The sequence below is a fragment of the Muntiacus reevesi genome, chromosome 2, assembly GCF_963930625.1.
Source record: "Muntiacus reevesi chromosome 2, mMunRee1.1, whole genome shotgun sequence".
NCBI lineage: Eukaryota > Metazoa > Chordata > Mammalia > Artiodactyla > Cervidae > Muntiacus > Muntiacus reevesi.
In genome coordinates, this window is record NC_089250.1 from 19,647,184 (window position 1) to 19,670,174 (window position 22,991).

The 22,991-nt window shown below is 42.0% G+C and overlaps 1 protein-coding gene across 2 annotated transcripts in view; it reads left to right on the top strand.

The window, feature by feature from the left end:
- Positions 1 to 8,448: 8,448 nt before the first annotated feature.
- The window catches only part of ITGB1 (integrin subunit beta 1), a 44,009-nt gene continuing 29,466 nt past the window's right edge, over positions 8,449 to 22,991 (top strand). Inside the window, exon 1 of one of the 2 annotated variants that reach the window (XM_065921066.1) lies at positions 8,449 to 8,603. The gene's annotated coding sequence lies outside the window, so the exon portion shown is untranslated. Of the gene's footprint in view, positions 8,604 to 9,146; positions 9,172 to 22,991 lie in introns of those variants that run through there. The other variant, XM_065921067.1, reaches the window with a different exon arrangement.

The following is a 22,991-nucleotide window of genomic DNA, read 5'->3' on the forward strand; positions in this document are numbered from 1 at the left end:
TCTACTTGTTCCAGGCACTAGCTGCTCTTCTGGAGTTTGCACTTTAGTGGAAAAAGATAGAAAATTATCAAAGAAAAATAAATAGAAAAATATCAGACAATGATTGGTGCCATGCAGAAAATTAAACAATGGTCATGTGATGGAGAGGGCCTGGGAGGCTACTTTAGGTTGGGGGGTAGAAAGACCTTCTTAAAGAGGTGATAGTTAGGCTGAGTTCTTTTTGACAAGAAGGAACCAGATATATGAAAAGCACTTCAGGCAGAGAGAATGACAAGCAAAAACTCTAAGAAAGAACATACTTGATGAAGTCATGGAAATATGGTTAAAGTACGGTGGGCAAAGGGGAGGTGGTTTAAAATGAGGTCAAAGACAGATGGTGATTTTATTTTTGATGAAAGAGAAGCAATGTAATCATATGTGTAACTCTACTAACACCACTTCATTTAAAGAATTCCACATAACGTGTTCTTCATCGTGTTCATTAGATACTCATAATATATAAAAAATATCTTTCATAATCAGTGAATTCAGGTCTAACTCATTTTTTTAAAGCTGTAGATTATTTCATTCCATGGATGTATTAGAATTTATTTAATCAATTTTTCCATTTCCCAAATGTCATACAGTTGGTATTAGATAAGATGTAGTCTTTTCAAACTGGCTTCTTTCACTTGGTAATATGCATTTAAGTTTCCTCCATGTCTTTTCATGGCTTGACAGCTCTTTTTGGCAATGAATAGTGCCTGGATGTACCATGGTTTATTTATCCATTCATTTACTGAAAATCATCTTGGTTGCTTCCAGGCTTTGACAGTTATGAATAAGTCAGTATAAACATCTATTTCCAGGTTTTCCTGCAGACATTTTTTGAACTCATTTGAAGAAATTTCAAGGAGGGTGATTGCTAGATGCTATAGTAAGAGTATATTTAATTTTGTAAGAAACTGCCAAACTGTCTTCCAAAGTGGCTATACCGTTTTCCATTGCCACCAGCAATGAATGAGAGTTCCTGTTGCTCTAGATCCTCACCAGCATTGGTAGTATTAGTGTTCCAGATTTTTACCATTCTAGTAAGTACATAGTGGTGTCGCATTGTTGTTTTAATTTGAATTTCCCTAATGGATGGTGACTGCAGCCATGAAATAAAAAGATACTTGTTCCTTATATGGAAAACTATGACAAACCTAGGCAGCATATTAAAAAGCAGAGACATCACTTTGCCAACAAAGATCCATACAGTCAAAGCTATAGTTTTTCCAGTAGTCATGTACAGGTGTGAGAGTTGGACCATAAGAAGGCTGAGCACCAAAGAATTAATGCTTTTAAACTGTGGTGCTGGAGAAGACTCTTGAGAGTCCCTCGGACTGCAAGGAGATCAAACCAGTCAATCCTAAAGGAAATCAAACCTGAATATTCATTGGAAGGATTGACACTGAAGCTGAAGCTCCAATGCTTTGGCCACCTGATGTGAAGAGCCAACTCATTGGAAAAGACCCTGATGCTGGGAAAGACTGAAGGCAGGAGGAGAAGGGGACGACAGAGGATGAGATGGTTGGATGGCATCACTGACTCAATGGACATGAATTTGAACAGGCTCAGGGAGTTGGTGATGAACAGGGAAGCCTGGTGTGCTGCAGTCCATGGGGTTGCAAAGAGTCAGAAATGACTGAGTGAACAGTAACAATGACATATGATATAGAGCATTTCTTCCTCTGCTTCTGTGAGTCTTCTTTGGTGAAGTATCTGTTAAAATCTTTGGCCCATGTTTAAATCAAGTTATTTGTTTTCTTATTATTAAGTTTTAAGATTCTCTGTATACTTTGGATAACAGTCCTTTATCAGATATATCTTTTGCAAATATTTTCTCCCTACTGGTGAAATTTTAATTGAAGAGTTTCATTTATATAGCCAATGTTCTGACTGTAAAGGAAGAAACAGTTTAACTGACATTTTAGGCATGGGGCAGCCATAAGCAGTTATAAATAGGGAATTCTTGTAATCATAGACCAAAAAGTCCATGACATCAGCCAACAACAATGCAGAAATCCTAAAGGAGAAGAGATACAGGGCTGGTTATTCTTAATACTAGGTGGAAAATACTCTTGGGAAGTATAATTAAAATTAATTTAGAATTGTTCTCAATCTAATAAAGTTGTACAGTAGTTTTCAATCAGGGTGATTTTTAGATATAATTGGAAGGCATTTAAGTCCTAGTATATAAGTTGAGTCCTTTGAAAAGACCCTGAGGCTGGCAAAGATTGAAGGTGGGAAGAGAAGGGGACGACAAAGGATGAAATGGTTGGATGGCATCATCAACCCAATGGACATGAGTCTGAGTAAACTCCGGGAGTTTAGCAGTCCATGGGGTCACAAAGAGTTGGACACAACTGAGTGACTGAACTGAACTAAGTTGAAAATTTGACATCAAATATTCTGGTTTCTCTTTGAAATTTATTTTACCTTGAAAAGTAAACACAAACAACACACTCTTTAGTCATGTGGTTTGATCACAGAAGACTTTCTCTGTTGTACCTCCTTGAGGCTAAATAATACTGTGGGGAAAATCTTATTAGTGCAAAATATTTAGTGGTGTATCTGATGTATGAAAAGTTGTTTTAGATAAGATTAGTACACAGATCAACATTCCAGGACCACAACAACAACAACAAAAATGTGTTTAGGCTCCTGGTCTATAAAAGGGACTGATCATATCTGTGTTTAAAATAGTGATTCTTAATCTTTTGGGATTAAAATCCCATTAAAACTAGAAACATCTGCAAAAATGCAGATCTATATGTTTAAGTGAAACAGTCTCCAGGTGTGGGGGTCTGTGGATTCATCCTTTCCCATACACAGGCATTCAACAAGAACTCAATCTTAGACAAAATATGATGAGAACTAACTTGGGAGAGGAGAGCTATATTACTTACCAAACAAACACACTTCTCTACTAACCTACTTGTCCTACTGTCTAATAAATCTGGCCTAAAATCAAGCTGCTTCTAATTCAAATTGCCAGATTTTCTCAAGATACTTAAAAATACTTAAATGAGGAGAGAAATTACGTTGTTTCATAGTCTCTGGCCATAACTCGCTGGTAGCACCATCATTTCCTGTACTGAGTGACCCTAGTTCCTAAAAATAACTCCAGTGCTATTCAACTGCTTATATTTGGCATATTTTTCATTCTTATTTGGGAAGGCACATTCCCTTCTCCAGCTGAAGAAACTCAGTGTCTGAAAAGAGCTGCCTAAAAACACTGTTCCCTCTGGGCTCTTAAAAATGTTCAGCATCTGAAAGCTGGCAGGGAATGCCAGCAGAGGCAGTATTCCGTGGACTGAGCAAAAAAAAACAAACCACCACAGGGATGCTATACATGGAAAACAGGAAGCTGAACAGTTGAGGCAGCCTTACTCATATGTGACCCATATTCAGAGCCATAACCTAGCAACTGTGAACTATCTAGAAAAGGAAAAGATTCAATGACTAGCCCTAAGCTAGAAGGGCAGACTATCCTGACACTTTTCCACCTTACTTTTAAATAAGCAAAGGAATAAAACACTAAATAAAGCCTCAGGATGGGTTAATCCAATACATTGCTGCATACCACACATACACAACTGCTGACCAACTGCTGACCATCTTGTAGCAAACTCTTGGTTCCTCTGGCAATTATAACAGGGTGTTGAGCAGCTGAAAGTTCACTCCAAGTCCCCAAGACAAAAATAAGAAGTTGCAAAATAAATGACCTTCCAGTTTCTTTGCAATATTTCATTATTTGTATGTTATTTATATTCTTGGAGACAGAAAAAGGAGGAACTGGAAGACTAGCTTACCCTTTCTTTATTTTCAAATGGTTAATAATTTCCAGGGCTATTTTTTTTTAAACTCGGACACACAGATTCACATTTTAATAGAGGCAGTTCAGTGTCTTAGGAAAAAGGAATGAAGTTAAGATTCAGAAGCTCATCAACATATGTGTTATTGAGAATTATCAGAGATAATTCCTTCTAACCCCATCTGCTCAACTTTATTTATGTTTAAGGGTTTTACATTCTAATTAGCTGGAGGTGGTAGATGAGAAAAATGTATCCAGATCACTCTATAGAAACAGTTCTTAGAAAAGTAGCTGAAAACTTAACTTTGTTATTGTTTAGTTGCTTTAAGTTCTGTCCAACTCTATTAGACCCCATGGACTGTAGCCTGTCAGGCTCCTCTATCCATGGGATTTGCCAGGCAAAAATACTGGAGTGGTTTGCCATTTTTTTCTCCAGGGGATCTTTCTGACCCAGGGATCAGATCCACATCTCCTGCATTGGCAGTGGATTCTTCACTGCTGAGTCACCAGCTAAGACTTACCTAGTTACTCAAAATCAATCCGCTCCAGAAACCATCATATACATTTACAATGGTATTTTAAACCGAAATCTGTTGATCAGCCAAGCTACTTTCAAGAGTTTTCTTTCATTAAATCTCCTAGGAGGACATCTTCATCGCATGTGTTAAAGAAGTTACGTTGTTCTCTTTTTTCAGAACAAATGGAAACCCTCCAATTCCAAAATTATCTAGCATATCAGTGTGTAACTCTCCCCCAGTGTTCTCTCCCATCACCCTCATGACTCACCTAAGCACCTTTCTTGGACTTTACGTGTGTGCATGCTCAGTCGTGTCTGACTCTTCGCGACCCCATGGACTATAGCCTGCCAGATTCCTTTGTCCATGGGATTTTCCAGGCAAGAATACTGGAGTGGGGTGCCATTTCCTCCTTCAGGGGGTCGTCCGGACCCAAGGATCAAACCCGAGTCTCCTGCATTGGCAGATGGATTCTTTACCACTGCGCCCCCTGGGAAGTCCCTACACAGGAGCTGCCTAATTCATTTCACTCATCCTCACACAATTTTTTCCCCGATGATCAGTGTTGGAATTGGTCTTCACCTAAAAATTGGGGATCTGATTTGCAATGTATCCCTATGAATCCCCTTTGAACTGCTAAAATTACTTTTTTCATACCTCATTGGCTGGACACGCTTACTTACAGGGTGATGATATAATCTACCATCCATATCAGGATGTACTTTTGAGAATGAAAAGGGGTGCTATTAATAATTATGCTTGCGCAACAGACACATTGTGGTAACTTGAACATGTTGGGATACAAAGTCACCCAGCTTATTTAAAGTTAATCTTCTCTGAGTTGAGCCAGAATGTGCCAGCCAGTGGTCAAGACCAAAACATTTTTGTTTTGGGATCCATATTCCTCACTAGCAGGTATTCACCCTTTGCTCAAACCCCATGGAGTCTTGTCCAAGTTTGATTACTGCAGTTGGAAAATCATTTGTAAATGAATGCGTACTAACATATTTGCCTGAAAAATGTTGCATTTTTATAGAGGTACTTCCACTCTCAAAAGACTGAAAAGGCTTTAAGTTATCATGGGATGATTTGTAGCTTACTAGACAGGGTAAGATTTGACAGGTTGTGTCCCCCAAGTGTTCAAACTACAAGAGAAAGACAGAAATCTATTCCTGAGGCAACACTGACTCACTCCCACTCCCAGTACTGTATTCCAAAATCACAAGATTAATTACAGCCTGCTAGATCTAAAGGTCAGTAATCAACTGATCCCATTGTCTGAAAAAGATAATCAGGTCTCTAGAGAGGCCTTTAGCCCCTTTTGTACTTGACTAAATATTAGTGATTCCTTTCATTTATGTAAGCCTATTCATTAATTATTAATAGAAATGGGGGTTAAACAGTGATTGAAATGAACAGTAAAGTCTTTGCTGGTGAGCAACTTTGAAAACTTCGGAAAACAGTAGTGAATAAAGACATATTTTGGAGAGCATGTAGTAGTAAGCTGCCAAAACTAAAGGAAAGGTCAGCTTTTAATTATTTGATAAAAATGACTTGTCAGGGGACATCCCTGGCAGTCCAGTGGTTAAGACTTTGCTCTCCAGTGCAGGGGGCGCAGGTTCAGTCCCTGGTCGGGGAGCTAAAAACCCACATGCCTGGCGGCCAAAAACCAAAACATGAAACGGAAACAGTATTGTAACAAATTCAATAAAGACTAAAAGTGGTTCACATCAAAAAAAAAAAAAAATCTTAAAAAAAAAAAAAATGACTTGTCAGATGGCATAAGACAATTTATAATAACTGGGAAAGAGTGTAGGTAAAATATGATTTGTCTTAAATTCAAGATACTAATAGATGTTGTATCATGACATGGTTTAGCAATGTGACTTACACTATTCCTACTTACTAGGAAGGATACTCTGTTTAGCACGGTAAAACTGATCAACCTTTGGAACGCTCATAAATTTTATAGTTAGCTGTCCTTCGATGAATATTTATCTGAAATCACAAATGGAGCCATACTCCTGACCAATCACTGCTTTTCTTAGAGAATATGGTTAATTTCTCATTTCCTCAAAGCTCATAACTTCTGCACATAAATTGCTACTCACACTTTAGTGTAGTCAGATGTTCTGGTGCGGTCCCAGGGGAGCAAAAGGACCCATTTATTTATTTATCCAGTATTAGCTGAGCCCCTATTGTGTGACCGGGAACAGTGTTTGACACTGAGATTAAAAAGATGATTATTACACTGCCTTTGACCTAATTTAGTTTAACGTTGTGCAAATGTGAATCTCATAATGTTCTTGTAGCAAATCACACAAGGAAAAAAGTTCTAGGGAATGTAGTACCAATCAAGCATGGATAAACTACACTTTACCTTTAGAATGGTAATCCATGTTGAGCCCAGACATAGATTTTGATCAGTTTTGAACAACGGTATAAATAGTATGTTTAAGTTCAAGAATGTTGAGGTCTGGTCGCAGCTGCACCATTGGGTTGTTAACATAGAAACATTACTTTTTTTAAAATTTAAGTACAGTTGATTTACAATGTTATGTTAGTGTCAAGTGTACAGAAAAGTTTGTTATATATATCACCGAAAAGAACCTGAAAAGAATATATATATGGAAAAGAATCTGAAAAAGAATGTATTTCAGATTATTTTCCATTATAGGTTATTACAAGTTACTGAATATAGCTCCCTGTGGTCTACAGTAGGTCCTTGCTGTTTGTGTTTTATATAGAGTAGTGTGTATGCTCATCCCAAATTCCTAATTTATCCTCCCTCCCCGTACCCTTCGGTAACCATGGGATTGTTTTCCTAGGTCCGTGAGACTATTTCTGTCTTGTAAATAAGTTCGTCTGTATCCCTTTTTAGATTCCACAAGTAAGGAAACATCATTTAGTCTCTTAAATTTGCTCATCCATTAAGTGGGAAAAATCATTCTTGTTTCTTTAGAGGTTTCCAGAGATTACCTAACCAGAGATTTAATTTTGCTGGCGAGCCATGGGCAACATTTCCATAGATGGGGTTGTCTTTTTTTCCCCTCAAGATTGGCGGTCAAATGAGCATCACAGCTTCTATTCTTCGCCAAATGAAACACTGCTTCTCAGTTTCACAAATCTCATCATTCGAGTTCTGCTCCCAACAGGGTGCTGCAGCTCACCACGTGGCAACGCACATTTCTGCTAACAGGACGGCAGCCTGCCAGCAGCGCGTTCTGAGTAACCGGGTTTCGGTATGATGCCGGCCGGCAGGGGTTTCCATCCTCTTATCAAAATGTGCCCACCATGCTTCTTTTAGCGGTCTCTTCTCCAGCCCCCCGTCCACCTACTAAAAAAGTGAGGATGAACAGAAACTGTATCAAGAGTGAACTCTTCCTTCTCCTCCCTGTTCCCCATAAATGCACCTCCAGATGAACCTCACGGAAGCTGCTCCTCAACTCACCAGTTTTTCTCTACAACTTTCTTCATCTTTCCTGGCACCCGTTTCCTCCTTAAGTCTTCCCCTCTCTCAAAGACGTAACTCAAGCAAATCCTCCCACCAGAAAAATATCGGCTTTAGCTACTTCCCTTCCAAAGGGAAACGTTTTTGGCCCCACGAAGGCTTAACAAGGTGAGTGCCTAAGTTCCGATCTGTCCGAGCCGGCTCCTGGGAGGCAGGGCTTCCAGGGTTCAAACCCGGGCAGTGCAGGGCCGGCCGGCCCTCCGGCCGGACAGACATTGGGCTTTGGAGAAGCAGCGCCTAAGGCAGGCCGAGAGCGATATTACGGTGAGCAGGGCCAGGCAAAATCCTCCCTCTCTCTCTCTCGGCTGCAGAGGAAGGAGGCGCCGCCGAGGTTACGCGGAGCCCGTGGCCCGGCCGGGCCGCTCCTTTGTCCCGGCGGCCCCCGCCCCTCGCGCGGCCCCCGCAGCCGCCCCCTTGCCCCTCCCCCCCTCAGCCCCCTCCCCCTCCCCCGGGCGCGGCTGACGCGGCCCGAGAGGAATGCGCTTCCGGAGGGCGAGAGGCGCGGCGGCTGCCTGAGGAGCGGGATCGCCGCGCCAGGGAGGCGGTGCCCCGGGGGTCGTTTCCTGCCGGGAGGCGGCCCCGCGCCGCCGAGTCTCCTCCTCCCGCCCGCGAGGAGGAGGAGCCGCCGCCGCCGCCGCCGTGCCGGAGCCCGGGAGGCCACGCCAGCTCCGGACAGGCCGAGCGGGAACCGCGGAGCACAGGCCGAGCCGATCGCGCGGGCCGGACGCCGCGGGAGAAGGTGGGCCCGGGAGGGCGGGCGGCGGGCTCGGGGCGCGCCCGGGCTCCCATGGAGGAGCAGGCGTGGGGGCCGCGGCCTCCGGGTGGATTCCAAGCCGTCGGGCGGGGGAGGAAGTCGGGCCGCGGCCGCTCCTGGACCTTCCCGGCAGGGGCGCTGTCCTCGCGGGGCCGCGGTCGCGGAGGCCGGGGAGTCGGACCCACCACTCGGACGCTGGGCTGGGCGCGGACGGGCCTCCGTGGACCTGCGTCCGGCAGCAGCCTCGGCTGCCGGGCCTCCCGGCCGGGACCACTCACCCCGGCTCCAGCCCCACGTCCCGGGCGTCGCCTTGCCGCTGGGCACCGGGGCGCCGGGTGGGCGCGTCCTGTGGGCCCTTCCTCTAATGCTGGGTGTGGGCGTCGCGGCCGTGTCTAGGGCTCCTGCCCGGCCTGTGCCTGATTCGTGCCGTTTCCTATGCTTCAGAACAAGTTGTATTTTTAAGAATGGTAGTATTTAACGCCTGAGCAATTTTTTTTCACCAGTTTCGTGCTTTTGCGTCAAAACCTAGCGCTAGTCTTTGTGATCATTACTAGTAAGTTACACTCGTTAAGGCTTCATTTCTTCCATCTGTAAAATGGGAGCAGTACCTACCTATACTAATAATAAAGCTAGTAATTATTATAATGAGGACAGTGAGGACCTCTATGCACTTTACCTTTATTTTGTCGTTTAATCCTGGAACCGATCCAAAGAGGTAGGTGTTGTATTTAATCCCTGTTTTACAAATGAAGAAACTGAGGCACAGGGCGCATAGGTGGTCATTCAGCTGTGATGAGGACAACCCATGTGGTCCAGCAACCCATGTTTGCAGGTAAACTTGCATAAGTACAGTGTAGTGAAGAGAAGATGTAAGATGGAAGACACTTAGCTCCATAAATATTGACTCCTTTTCTTTCCTTCCTGATGTAGTAGAATGATTTTTAAAAAATCTCGCTATGTAATTGATGATATTATCAGTAAGGTTTCTTTGGATCTGCGTTCTACATAAATATTAGTTGGGTAGAATTATTGTTATTTTTTATCGTTGTTTTGATGGTACAATAATAACAAATGCTGAGTGAATTTCGATTACGAATTTTTCTTAAACTGAATCCGGACTTTGCAATAGGTTGTGTATTAGACACTTTAGAAGTGGTGAGGGAACTTGACTTGCAAGTTACCTATTCTGGATTTGTGGCCATCAGGGCTCACAGGAGTCAGGGCTGGCTTAAGAGTCCTACCGAAATGTTCACATTTGAAAATAAAAATTTTAGTTCACTGATTAATAAATGAAGGACTGAAGGTGATTAGCTGATAAACAGAAAACACATGAAACAAATCAATGTTTTAGTTACAGGCATTTGAGGAGAAAGCCATTATAACCACCCTAGAATTTAGTATAAAATGGAAGATGTTATTAGAATGCTAGTTAAAAAGACGGGATGTGGTTAATACTTTGCTTTTGTAAGTAGCAGACTCCAAATTCAGTCATCAATGTTGATTTCACAGACTTAAAGTTTTTGTAATGTTGATTCTTTTTAAAGGAATGTTTTATTCTGTATTGTTTTCTAATCCCCTCGGTATTCTGTGTGTGGAAAGTATAGGATCATTAATATTGAATAAATCATTGGATTTAGGTGGCTTTCTCCTCAGCTTTCTGGTCAGGATATTTAAAAGCTGCCCCAAATTAGTGTCATTGAATGAACTTGTAGTCCTATATTGGGGTCGATAAATTCCTAATTACGTGGGCAACTAGGGCATCTGGTTACTTTATAAAATACTGAAAATTTAAGTTTCAAGTGGTGCTTGTTTTCATGGCATATGTGTGGGTGCATTAGTTGTTCATGACTACTCTGCTGGAGTGATGAGGTGAAACATGAGATAGTTAAAGTTTTAGAACTTTTGAGTTCTGCTAACTGATATTTTTGAACATGTAACAAATTCAATTAGTATCTGAGAGGGTTCATGTGGACTGATTACCCCACTCTGCCTGGAGGGTTAGGATCTGTCTGGTTGTCAGTGGAATCCTAGATTATATTGTGCAAATGTGTAAATATCTTTTTTTGCATGAGCAAGTCTATTCTGACTGGTCATATGTTGTGGGGTTTTGTCCTTGTATGTTGTTATAGCTGAGGTGGGAGTCTTGGGGTCCAGAGGGTGGGCTGATTGGGTAAGAGTCCAGAAGAGTACCTTATTCTTCAGAACCCTGAAATGATAGCAGTATCTATAGCTGTCGAAAACTGAGAAAATTATGTATCTAGGTTACAGGAGTTGCAGTGCAGAAAACCTTTAGAACCTTAGCAGTCTTAGAATTTTCAATACGTAAATGAAAAAGGTGGTATTTCTTGTTCTGGAGCTGTATGCAAAAGGAGCCAAGCTATACTTTGCAGGTTTCTTATCTTTTAAATGTGAGTAATTGTGAGACTTTTGCAGAGTTAAGTTTTATTTATAAAATAATACAGAAGCCAGGTACTTTTAAGCTTTAGTTTTGGTTTGTGGCTTTGCAAGATAAGGTTAACTATATTTAGCAATATGCTAAAGCATATGTATATCATCTGATCAAGAAATGTGTGTAAGTGATAAACTTTCAAATATACATAGTGCATGCATGTATAAACACAGAATTATTGAACTTGTCTCATACAGTCTCCAAAGTGCAGCTTCCTGGACCCCAGGGATGTATAAAATAATTCACTAGATGTAGGAAGAAAATATTAGACTGACTGTTTTTTTTAATAAAGCTTAAATTTATTATTATGATTTATAATATCTTACCACAGTGCTGTAGAAGTACATGTATTTTAATTTATAAATACATATTTTGGGGTACACGTATTCTCAAGTTTCTTTTTGTTTTTGTTGTTAGATAGTAAAAGGAGTATTAAAAAGCTTTGGAGATCCTTGACATGGGGGATGACCTGGGTGAGGCTACAAGAACTACTTATTTTGGAGGGTGGACAGGTCAGACTTGGTGTCTGAGGTAAGAGGAGAAAGGAACTGCAGTGGCCTCTGTGTCTGGTTAGGAGGTGGCTTGTCCGAGGTGGGAAGCGTGACCGCAAGGGGGTGCTGTGCGCCTGGCCGCCTGCATCAGGGGCCTGCTGAACTGCTGAGATGCCGGGAGGGTGGTTGGCTGTGCAGACTGCGAGCTCACACTGGCAGTCTGGTTGGGAGCCTGCGGTTTGGGGATTCTTAGTCTGTACAGGCTGACGCTCTGGCTGCACATGAAAATACTGCAGGGCACGTAGAGTGAAAAGGTGCCACCGAGGGGCCCTGGAAGCACTTTCCCAGTCAAAGGCTGGGTGGAGGAAAAGGAATCTAGAAAAAGCATTTCCCTTCCTCAGTTTGTTTGAATTACTGGTTCCTTCCTGTGACAGCTTAGTGGGGGACTTGAATATTTTCAGGTTATTCCTTTGATGAGCTTGTTTGAGGTGAAGAGAGCAGCATCTCGAGAAGCAGTTTGATGTAGCAGAGGCTTCTTGATTGGGAAACCTGGGTTTTGGGCAAACTCGGACTGAGCTTTTCTGGGACGTTTGTTGGAACACCTCACCTGGAAAGGGCTCTGGTTTCTGTATCTACATTGTAGAGTGGTCTCTTGGTTTCTCTCTTTCTATTGCCCTGTGAACTGAAGGCCAGCTGCTGTGTGACCTGACTCTACAGAGGACAGGTCTTCCCTCTCCCGTGAGCAGCCATTCTCTTGTGCCCTCGCCCCAGAGGGCATGTGGTGTGCCAAGTCACGGCTTTGAGAAAGCCTGCATGTGCTGGCCAGTCAAGTCTGTCACTCTTAGCTCTCTGTCAGGATGGAACTCTGTTGTCAGTAACATTTTAATCTGCTACTGCGGGAAGTGCCACTTCCCTGAGCAGTGTGGTGTTTACTGGGTGGAGGTCCAGAAGCTGACCTGCACCTTGCAGTTGAGGATACCATCTAGTTGGGATACATTGTTTTCAGTTTAGGGAAATGTAGCAAACACCACAGGATGTTTACACAGTGCATTGTACCAGGTAATTCTAATAGACTTTGAGAAAAAGATCAACTTTGGCTTAACTGGTTTTGGGGGGCTGTGAGGAGCTTGGAATGGTGTGACCAAAGAGACAAATATAGATGATGACATGGTCAAAGGACAGTATAGTTAGAAGGTAGAATACAGGCTAATTTAGTAAATAAATATTGTTTGATTACTTTGATATATGATCATACATATATAAATATATATGCCTTTATGTAATAAATAAATATAAATAAAATGAAGGATATTTAAAATGAAAGCCTGGATTCTTGCCCTCCAACTCTAGTCTGGTGTGGTTCACAGACGTAATTACAATTAGTTGTAATAGAAATTTGAATTAAACAGCACTGTGTTACTGAGCATACCAAAGGTTTGTCATTTTTGTGCCAAACTCTATCAAGACTATATTTTGGGACCAAAAAAAAAAATCTACTTATGGTGGTTGAAAAAATTGAAAAATTTTTTGAAATTTTGGTGAAAATTTTTTTCAAATATTTTGAAATAATTCTACTTATGGTGGTTGAAAAAATTAAGAATGATGAGAAAAAGTATTTAGATGTATGGAGGTCACATTTCCGTTTATAAATGTTATTGAATGAATACATAGGAGACTTAAGCTTTCATAGTCTTTGTAAAATTAAGTATAGTAATTTATTAGCTCTCCAGTATTTCACAGTTTATTATTTATTTCAGATTGTAATTTCTTTCCTTCCCCAGAGGTGTAGTGGTGGGTCATATTTGATTATTGGAGGTGGAGATTGTAGTTTTAAAAGTTGCATTTAGTATTATGTTATTTTAGGCAAACACAACAGGAACAGTAGGGAGTGGACTTGTGCTCACTAAAGCAGTATGGCTTAAAAAGATTGAGAACCTTTTATTAAGTCGTCACTCAGGTTCTAATGTTTAGAAGTCAGTGAATGAGTTGAAGAGCAAGAAGAAAATTCAGTAATTAAGTAAGCTGTAATTTATAGATCACTATAAAGATATTTGTTTTATATTCATGATCATATTTTATCCTTGTAACAGTTCTAAGGTGGATATTATTCCCAGCTTTGTGCTAAGTGAGAAATTTGAGTTTTACTTGTATTTAGTTAGGTGAAAATGTTTATCTATATTTACTGTATATATATTTAGAATATACTCAGCACTGTGTTTGCTTCAATCTAATACAGGGCAGAGACGAGATATGACAAAGCATATGGTCAAAGTTTTGACCAAGTAAGAATTTTGGAATGACTTATCTAAAAAGTAGATAAAATGACCCAAGGGAGCATAACTTACAGTTCTGCTTGACTGAAATTATGTGGAACATAATATTACTCTCAAGTGCTTGTCGATCCCATTAGTTAAGATGGTAAACTTGTTTTTGCTACTTCTTTGTAAACTTGCTCCAAAGTAAATTCTTCAACCAAAACAGCTGTTGACTTACTCTTTTCCCTTCACAGAGAAAAGCAAAATCTATAGACATAGCCAAGTGTAAAGAAGGAATAGCTCGCTAGGCTAGTTTGAAATATAGCAATTGCTGGGTAATGTCTTATCTTTTGAGTGGAAGGAGGACCTGGGAAGAATTAAGTTCAGGCAACTTTTCATGCTTATTTTGGGTCAGCCCTTAATATTATGTCTTAATAGATTTATTTAAAATGTTTAACTTTTCCTTGTTTATCTGTTTGACTGCACCAGGTCTTAGATGCAGTACGTGGAATCCTCAGTCTTAGTTTCTGCATGTGGGGTCTTCAGTTGCTGCCAGTAGGGTTTTAGTTCCCCCACCAGGGTTGGAACCCAGGCTCCCTGCATTGGAAGAGTGGAGTCTTAGCCACTGGACCACCAGGGAAATTCCTTGCTCATATTTTAAGTCTTATCTTTTTGCTTATTTTATGAACTTTGAACTTATTTTATGCCCCACTACTTTTTGGAATTTAATGCTTAATCGGTTTTTTTTTTTTTTTTTTTTTGGTCCTCATGTAAAGGCTGTAACCTTTTTGGTGGGGGAGTTGGTGGTGGTGGTATACCAGTTATCTATTTACTGGATCACTATTGGCTATAATGTCATGCTTCTTATTGCCTTGAATTATTTTGAATTCTGTGTGCTCAAGCCTCCTCTTCCTGTCATGTTGATTCTGTTCTTGTATGTTTAAGTTCTGCAGAGTAATTCAACTTTAATTTTCTCCTGTAGCTCTTTCCTCTAGTTTTGTGGTTTTACTGCATTTGATTGCTACAAAATCTATTTGAGAGTTTCTTAATTCCTTGAAGAGCATAATGAGTTCATTCTTTTTTTTCAGGGAAAATTCTTAATTTTCTCTTTTTGTGCTGTAGACATTTTTCGTAGTTCAGTTCCATGCCCTGACTTCCCCCCACTTCCATCTTTATCGTTGAAACTATTTCCCAAGACACAGTGTGTCCATTCTTTATCTTTCCCTTGCACCACAGGGGTGGGTGCTGATGATTAATCTCCCACTTTCTCATTTTCATGGGGTGACGGGTAGGCACAGTTGTTGGTTAGTTGCTCAGTCGTGTCTGGCTCTTGCAACCCCATGGACTATAGCCCACCAGGCTCCTCTGTCCATGTGATTTCCCAGGCAAGAATGCTGGAGTGGGCTGCCATTCCCTTCTTGGAGGGATCTTCACGACCCAGGGTTCGAACCTACCTCTCCCTCATTGCAAGCAGACTCTTTACTGCTGAGCCACTGGGGAAGCCCCAGACTAGACACATTTTGTTCTGTTATTCTGTAATTTTCTTTAAGTATTGGCCCTGTTCTCAGGTGTCAAATTGTTTTTGAAGCCTGTAGCTTTGGAGTAGTCAAACCTTTGTTGTTGGGACTCAACTCAGGCTGATACCTCCTTTGGGTAAGAAGAGGTCGGGTCTTATAAAAAGCCTTTTTTTCTTCTGGGTGGGAGTTGTGAATTTTAGAAAGTTTTCTACCTCAGACTTCTATTTATCCTCCACAGTGGGTGGACATGGACTTCAAAGGAAATGTTGCCTGTTTGCCTTGGAGTACTTAACCTCCTTTCTTTCCTGTTCCCTCTTTTTTTCCTTTTTTCATCCTTTCTGCTAAGTTTTGTTAATCATTCATTGTAGCTTATTATTTATTTGGGCCATAGACACCTCCAGGATCACCACCGTGCACCTCTTTCTGCCAGAGAGGGGGAAAATGTTGAGTTTTAATTGTTCTTCTCACAAAGGGAAAGGTGCTGTTGCTCTTGGTGAATTCATCCCCAGCTCTCATTCTCGAGTCTGATGGTGTGAAGCAGAGCAGGCTATTATATGCTCTCCTGTGTGCTTGCTCTGCGTGGGGAGAAGCAGGATGGACTGCATGGTAATTTCCTGAGGTGTTTCTCTTGGCTCTGTGTTCCTTTTCTGGACTGTGTTGATTTGTAAATATGAATGTGTTATTGGACTATTTTTTTTTTTTTTCTTTTAAACACAGATATAGAAAATAGTGGTGGTGGTACAGACTTGGGATGAATCTAACCTTCTTCTGTTTTCAGGAGAGACTTACAATATACCTCAATGGAAGTATCTGAATCTATTCCACCATTAAGGTGAAAGATTTAAAATGTTAGGATATAAAAAAAGGAACCTTTCTTATTGGAAACCTACTTCTGTTGAAAGCTTGGGCTTTCAGTTCATGCCTGGGTTCATGTCCCAGCATTGTCAGTTATTTGTCTTGTACATGGTAGATATACAATTGATATTTGACTTGGAAATCCAAGTTGTATTGAATAAAACTGTGCTCTTGTGCAAAGATTTTATAGGAAGAAATCTTTTTGGATGACTTCTTTTTGTACTGTGTCCTTTGGGGCATAGATGGCTTCTGAGCACCCAATTTTAAAACTTAAAGTAAGTGTATCTCGCCATTTTTTTAAAGTAATTTTTCTCTAAAGCATAATTGTTTAATTTCTATAAATAAAGTACATGTAAAATTTCTAAATATCTGTAAATGTAAAAGAGTATTTGTCATGTTGTTAAGAACATTAATAGATACTAAGTATGTAGCTCATAAAAGCCATATTTAACCTTGATAAATAAAGATGAGTTTACAGTGGAGATTAATTATGTACAGTTTTTGACAAAGGGAGCAATTGCATGTTTCTAACTACCAGTATGAGATGTTTTGGGAGAGCTGTTTGAGATTATTTATTGTTCAAAGGATGAATTATGACCCTTTGTGTGCGTGCTAAGTTGCTTCAGTCTTGTCCGACTCTGTGTGACCCTATGAGCTGTAGCCTGCCAGGTTCCTCTCTCCATGGGATTCTCCAGGCAAGAATACTGGAGTGGGTTGCTGTGCGCTCTTCCCAGGGGATCTTCCTGACCCAGGGATCGAACCTGCATCTCCTGCATTGCAGGTGAATTCTTTACCATTGAGCCATCAGGGAAGCCCTTATGACCCTTTAGTTAAAATTAAACATAGTAAGAAAAGATATAAAGATGAAATGCTTTCGTAGGAATGAGACCATAACCTGTTGGTATATTCATGAAATTTGACAATTAAAATAACTTCTGTTGGCCTCCATTTTGAAGGACCAAGAAATAAACTCAAAGAACATTTTAAGTCCTTTCCATTTTTGTTCTCTGAGTCAGTTCTAACAGTAGAAGAATGTTCTTTTATTTTTAAAATAGTGACTGGGTATGCCTTCAAAATATTGTAGTTTAATGGAGCACAGACTCAGGTCACAGCTTCAGAATTCAGATGGTCTGGTTTCAGTTCTACCTGTGTGACTTTGGAGAAGGTATTTGTGTTTTGGCTTCCTCATATATGAAACAAAGATAATGTTGTTCCCAACCTCATGGAGTTGCTTAGAAGAGATAGCTGTTATTATTTTTATTAATTATTGTCATTTTTATAGTCGTTTCTAGGTGTTAGAATAAAAGTAAAAATAAAATAAAACTTTTTGTTACAAATTACCATAAACCATCAAAACTCAATTACCGCATCACTCTTGGGTGTGCCTGGTGTGAGCCTTGCCCGCCTTCTAGGTGAGCAGATGGCCTCGTGCTTTATGGTCTCCGTGGGCAGCAGTCTGGGTGAACCAGACAGGTGCGCAGCCTCCCGGTCTGAGTTTCTGCTACAAGATGTCTTTTCAGGGCCGTTTCCTTCCTCCTCTTCGCCTCTCCTAGACTTGCTTCCCCATACAGAAGAAGAAACCTGAAGTCATTCTTCCTTATTTCTATTTTAATTAGGTATGTTACTCTCCACCCTGATCTTTTTTTAGGGTGATTCGTGATACTAACATTCAAAAATATCTGTGCTGTATTTAATGTGGTAGTATTAAGGTTTTGATGCTTTTATTATTTTACATGCAAATTGTTAGAAATATGATTGTTAGGAAGTAGAATGATCCTACTTAAATGTGGAACCTGAAATAATTATCTAATTATACTTAGCGTAATAATTAGTATCTAATTAATAGTTAGCACCTGGTTAAGCCTTTTTTTTTTTTTTTGACAGTATAGGACTTACTGGTAGCTCAGTTGGTAAAGAGTTCACCTGCAATGCAGGAAACCTGGGTTGGAAAGATCCCCTGGAGAAGGGAATGGCAACCCACTCCAGTATTCTCGGCTGGGAAGTCTCATGGACAGAGGAGCCTGGCAGGCTGCAGGCTGTGGGGTCACAAGACCTGGACATGACTTAGCGACTAAACCACCATCACCATACACAGTATCAGGTTTTGGTATCATAGCAAAGTAATGTATTAATTTCTATAAAAAGTCAACATTAATCTGTTGTTTGCAGTTGTGTTTTTTTCCAATCCTTATACTTTATTCTTTCTTCCATATCTTGTGTTTCACCTAACATGGGTCAATTCAGAGTTTTTGGTTAAAAATTATGATTGAAGAAAAACCTTAACATTCAAACTTAGTTACTTCTTTATTGAATCAAGTTGTTGCTGAGCTCCAGCTGTAATGTATAGTAATAATGATAACAAGTACCATCTAGGTATTGCTTATAATATGCCAGATGCTGTTTTCAATATTTTATATTTACAACTCATGTAAACTTCACATATCCCCCATAAGGTAGAAACTATAGTGTACATTTTAAAGACGAGGAAACTGAGGCACAGATTAAATAATTTGCCAGTATCACTTGCTTAGTTAGGGATTGATTAGAGGTTTGAGTCCAGGCATCTTACTCCACAGTCCACACTCTGAACTCTTGAGCTATGCCTTAGCAAGTGGTGGTGATCACTGCACTCTGCTTGCCTTTGTTTACTTTTCTGTGGATACCACAGAATATCTCCAGTTATCTTTAGACTCTTTGTATATTAAGTATTAAGATACTAGGCTAGTACAGAGGACACAGAACTGACTTCCAGAAGATGACAGTTCATAAGGCAGGTCAGTCATACACATCTGCAGTAGATGGCAAAGAGCTTCGTACGCTTAATTAGTAAATCTTTTAAACAGAAGTTGTTTGTGTTTGTTTTAATATATGTATGTGTGCCTATATGTCACTCACCTGGCCTAAATCCCCTCCACAGTTCTTGCCATCGTTGAGATCTTCAGAGTTAATGCAAGTGACACTTCTCACACTCTGTTCTAGCAGTTTTCTTGCTCTTCTAACGCCAGGGGCTTTGAGCGCTGAACTAGAAACCTCGCCTCCTCACTGCCTCGGGCCTCCTCTGGTTCCGGTCGCTGCCTCTCGGATCACTTCTCTGACTCACTCTGGCTGACTGCATCTTGCCTTACGTGCTTCTGTCTTTTCAACCCCGGGGCATCTCCAGCCAGCCCTCTTGTCTGTCCGTGGGGAGAGAAGCTGGCAGCAGCCTTCTGGTTGGATGCACTGTTGTTCTTGGAAGCCCCTTGGGGCAGACTTTTACCTGTGGGGACTAGAACTGAGGCACGTCTTCCTAGTGACCCTTCTCTGGACACACCTTCCACAGTTGTCCCTCAGTATCCGAGGGGGATTGGTTCCAGGACACTCCTCCTTCCCAAGCAGATCCACAGATGCTCCTGTCTCTTTGAGAGGGTGTAGTTCTTGCCTGTAACCTATGCACATCCTAAGGTACGCTTTGTCACCTCCAGATGATGCCTGATTCAATGTAAATACTATGCAGAGTTGCCTGTGCAGGGCACATTCAGGTTTTGCTTTGTGGAACTCTGCAATTAAAAAAATTTTATTTCCATTTGTTGTCAGCTGAATCTGCTGATGGAACCCATGGATTCAGAGGTGAACTGTATACACTTCTCAAGACTTCTCAGGAAGACCAAGCCCCTGGGCACCCCTGTGGTAGCTAAAGTGCCCTGGCCTTTTCTCTTCTTGGTTCGCCGTCTTCAGCACCTCTCATTCCCGGTCACCCTCTGAGTGAGCTGCCTGCACGCCTGCTCTTGTCTCAGACTCTGCTTTGGGAACGGACCCCAGCCAACCCAGTTCCCATAGCTGTCTCCTCACCTCGAGCTTTTACCCAAGACTGCCCACCCCTGAAATGTTGCACCTGGCTCTTTAGCCCTTTCTCTCACCTGCGCCCTGATATCTAGGCCCTTGACTGTGTCCTCCTCTACTGCCCCTTCTTCCTCCTGCACTCGCTCTGGAAACAGTAGCATTAATTTCGCAGTTTCAGGTTGGAGTCTGAGGACCCATGGAAGGTAGTCTCAGCAATTTGACTGTTTGTACAAGAATTTCTAAAAACTTTGGGGTTTTGTGCTAATAATTAGAATAATAACCATTAAGTGGATGATCTGGTTGGCCACCTTATAACTGAGTGTGTGTATGTAGTATTTCAGTGCCTATGTTTGTGTTGCTTGTATACGTAAATGGCTTTTGGTTCTTGATGTACAAGCGCCTAGAGTGTGAGGCATTTTATATCTAGCCGAAAGTTGGCTTGTGTGTGCTTAAGTGGATTGAAAATTGTTATCCCTAGGGTATCTATACTAACAGTTTGCTATTTAAAGAAGGTCTGTGTATTAACTAATTCCGAGAAACTCTTCTTTCCTGGGCTTCTAAATAATGTCCAAGAAAAATGACATATGGTTTAACATATTTCAGCATAAGTTTTGAGCACTGATTTTGTACCAAGCACTTACAGGTTCTGTCACTGAAGACACAGGAAAGATTGTGTTCTTGGCGCTTAGAATCCATCAGGGCAGATTATTACCAGGTAGTTTCAGGTGAGATGAGTGTTAGAAATGTGCCTTTATGGATCAAAGTGTCCAGGACCTGCTGGGTCTCAGCACCGCTCCATAATCCTGTTGCATCGTCTTGATTTTCTTCTGTCTGCCAGCTCCCCTCCCCTTTTCTCCCAGCACCTGTCCTTGCTTCCTATTTCAGGAAGAAACAAGCTGTCAGGCCTGGCCTCGCTCAGCTTCTCACCCCCACTGCCCTGACTTAGAGAAAGATGCTGCACCTCTCTTCAGGGAAGTGAGCCCTTGTGCTCCATCTCTCTTTACTCCAAGGAGCCTGGCTCTGGCACTCTTTCCTTTCTTCTTTTAGGTCTGCCTTCAGCTGTCCTCTCTGTCCAAGTATTCTTCAGTCTCATCCATCTTCAGAATTTCATTGCCACCCACAACTCCTGGGTTTGTGTCTCTAGCCCTGAAATCCTGAAAGCCACACCCGTAGGTCTTAACTTCCCACTTAATATCTTTCCTCGGTTTCACACCGGCATTTCACAGTCACATTTCTAAATCAAAGTCAGTATTTTCTCCCCTAACTCCATCTCTCTCTGTCTTCCATATTTGAAAGTGATGATCCTTTCTCTAGCCATTCCTTACCTAAGCAGCCGTCTTCCTTACCTAAGCAGCCTCAGATTCCCCCAAGCACCTCTGTCTGTCCGTTGTTACTCTGAAGCCTGGGCAGTAGCTCGTGTCTTGCCATTCATCCTCTGCCCACTGGTTTTCTGTCACATACATGTTGTCTTGGTACTACCCTGAGCCATTTTTTCCCAGCTTCCTTGGTACGTGTAGCATAGAATTTAAACTCTTAGCATGAATGGCATTTAAGACTCTGTAACGTTACTGTAACCACCTGCCTTGTTGGTCTCGGTCTCTATTATTTCTAGCTTATAATTTGTCAAAAATACTTAAGTACTTTAAGGTTTTTGTTTTTTTTTAGCTCTATGACATTTAAAAATTGTAACATAATATAATTTATTCTTATTGTAGAAAATTATGGGGATAAAATAATCACTCACCCCGCTGACCAGATTTAACTACAAGTAATGCTTAAGTACATTTTTTCTGTAAAGTTAGACCAAGTCAATTCCAGTTTGCGGAGAGAGAGAGGTCACCCAAACATGTCTGTTTAGTAATGAGATTGGAAAGAAGTTACTGCAGTTCTTGTCGTGACTCTGGCCTTGACGTGCGGACCTCTGTCCTGGGGTGTTTGTCTGCGGGCCGGCTGTGGTTCCAGCCTCCAGGAAGCCTCGGAGCTTGTCCTGGCAGGTTGTGACATCCTCAGTGCACTTTGCTTATCTTCCTTACAGAAACCATCGCGTCACATTATAGTTATTTGTAATTTTTGTCTTTGAACGGAAAATTCCTTGAGACAGAAATCTTTGTAACTCCACTAGGGCACAGAACCTGGCAGCATTTTCCAAGGAAGCTCTTCCAGGAGGAGGGGAGGGACTAGTAAAGTCGATGGGAATAGAGCATGTTATGGAAGAACGGTGAGGTGTAGTTAGTGATGCTGTGTGCATTCTGTCGGTGGTAACTGATGTGCCTCTAGGAGGCAGACACCCGTTACAAGGTGGAGGAGGAACTAGAGACCCGGGTTCACGGCTCTTTCTAGACCTTTGCTCACGAAGAGGAGGAGAGTCAGGGTTAGGACAGGACCTGAAGGCCTCTCTCACTGGGGGCCCCTTCTTGGGAGCTGTTCTTGTGGGGAGACTCCTCAGGGCGCCTTTCTCATCCTCAGAGTCAGTCGGAGACTGGTAGGTAGTCACCGGCCCTACCTCCAGAGATGGGGGTTTTCAGGCCTGGGGTGCTCCCCAGACCTCATGCTGACCGGTGTTGCCTCGGGGCATCTGGAAGTCTCGGGAGCTCTTGGGGCGTCCTGCCCCGCCTCCCCTCGCCCCGCTGCCTCTTCACCACCCCTCTTCTCAGGGCCACTCCTCACTGCTCTGTCTCAGGCGTGTGGCCCTTGTGACTTTCCTTACCCTGGCGGCTACCTCCCTCCGCCCCCGGTGGCTGCTCCCTTTCCTGGGGAGGAAGCCCGGCCTCTGCAGGCCTGGCGGCCGCCCTGGGAACAACACCGCTGGTCCCGAGCTGCCCTCCCCCTGCTGCTCGTGCCACCCTGCACCCTGCGCTGTCTGCGCTGGGGTCGGAGCTCTTCAGAGGCGAGAGGGCTTCAGAAGGCTGAGCTTCAGCGTGTCAAGGTTTATAGAGGAAAAGACAGCGGCGTTAAGTAGTCTTTTAAAGCCACGGGACCTAAGAATG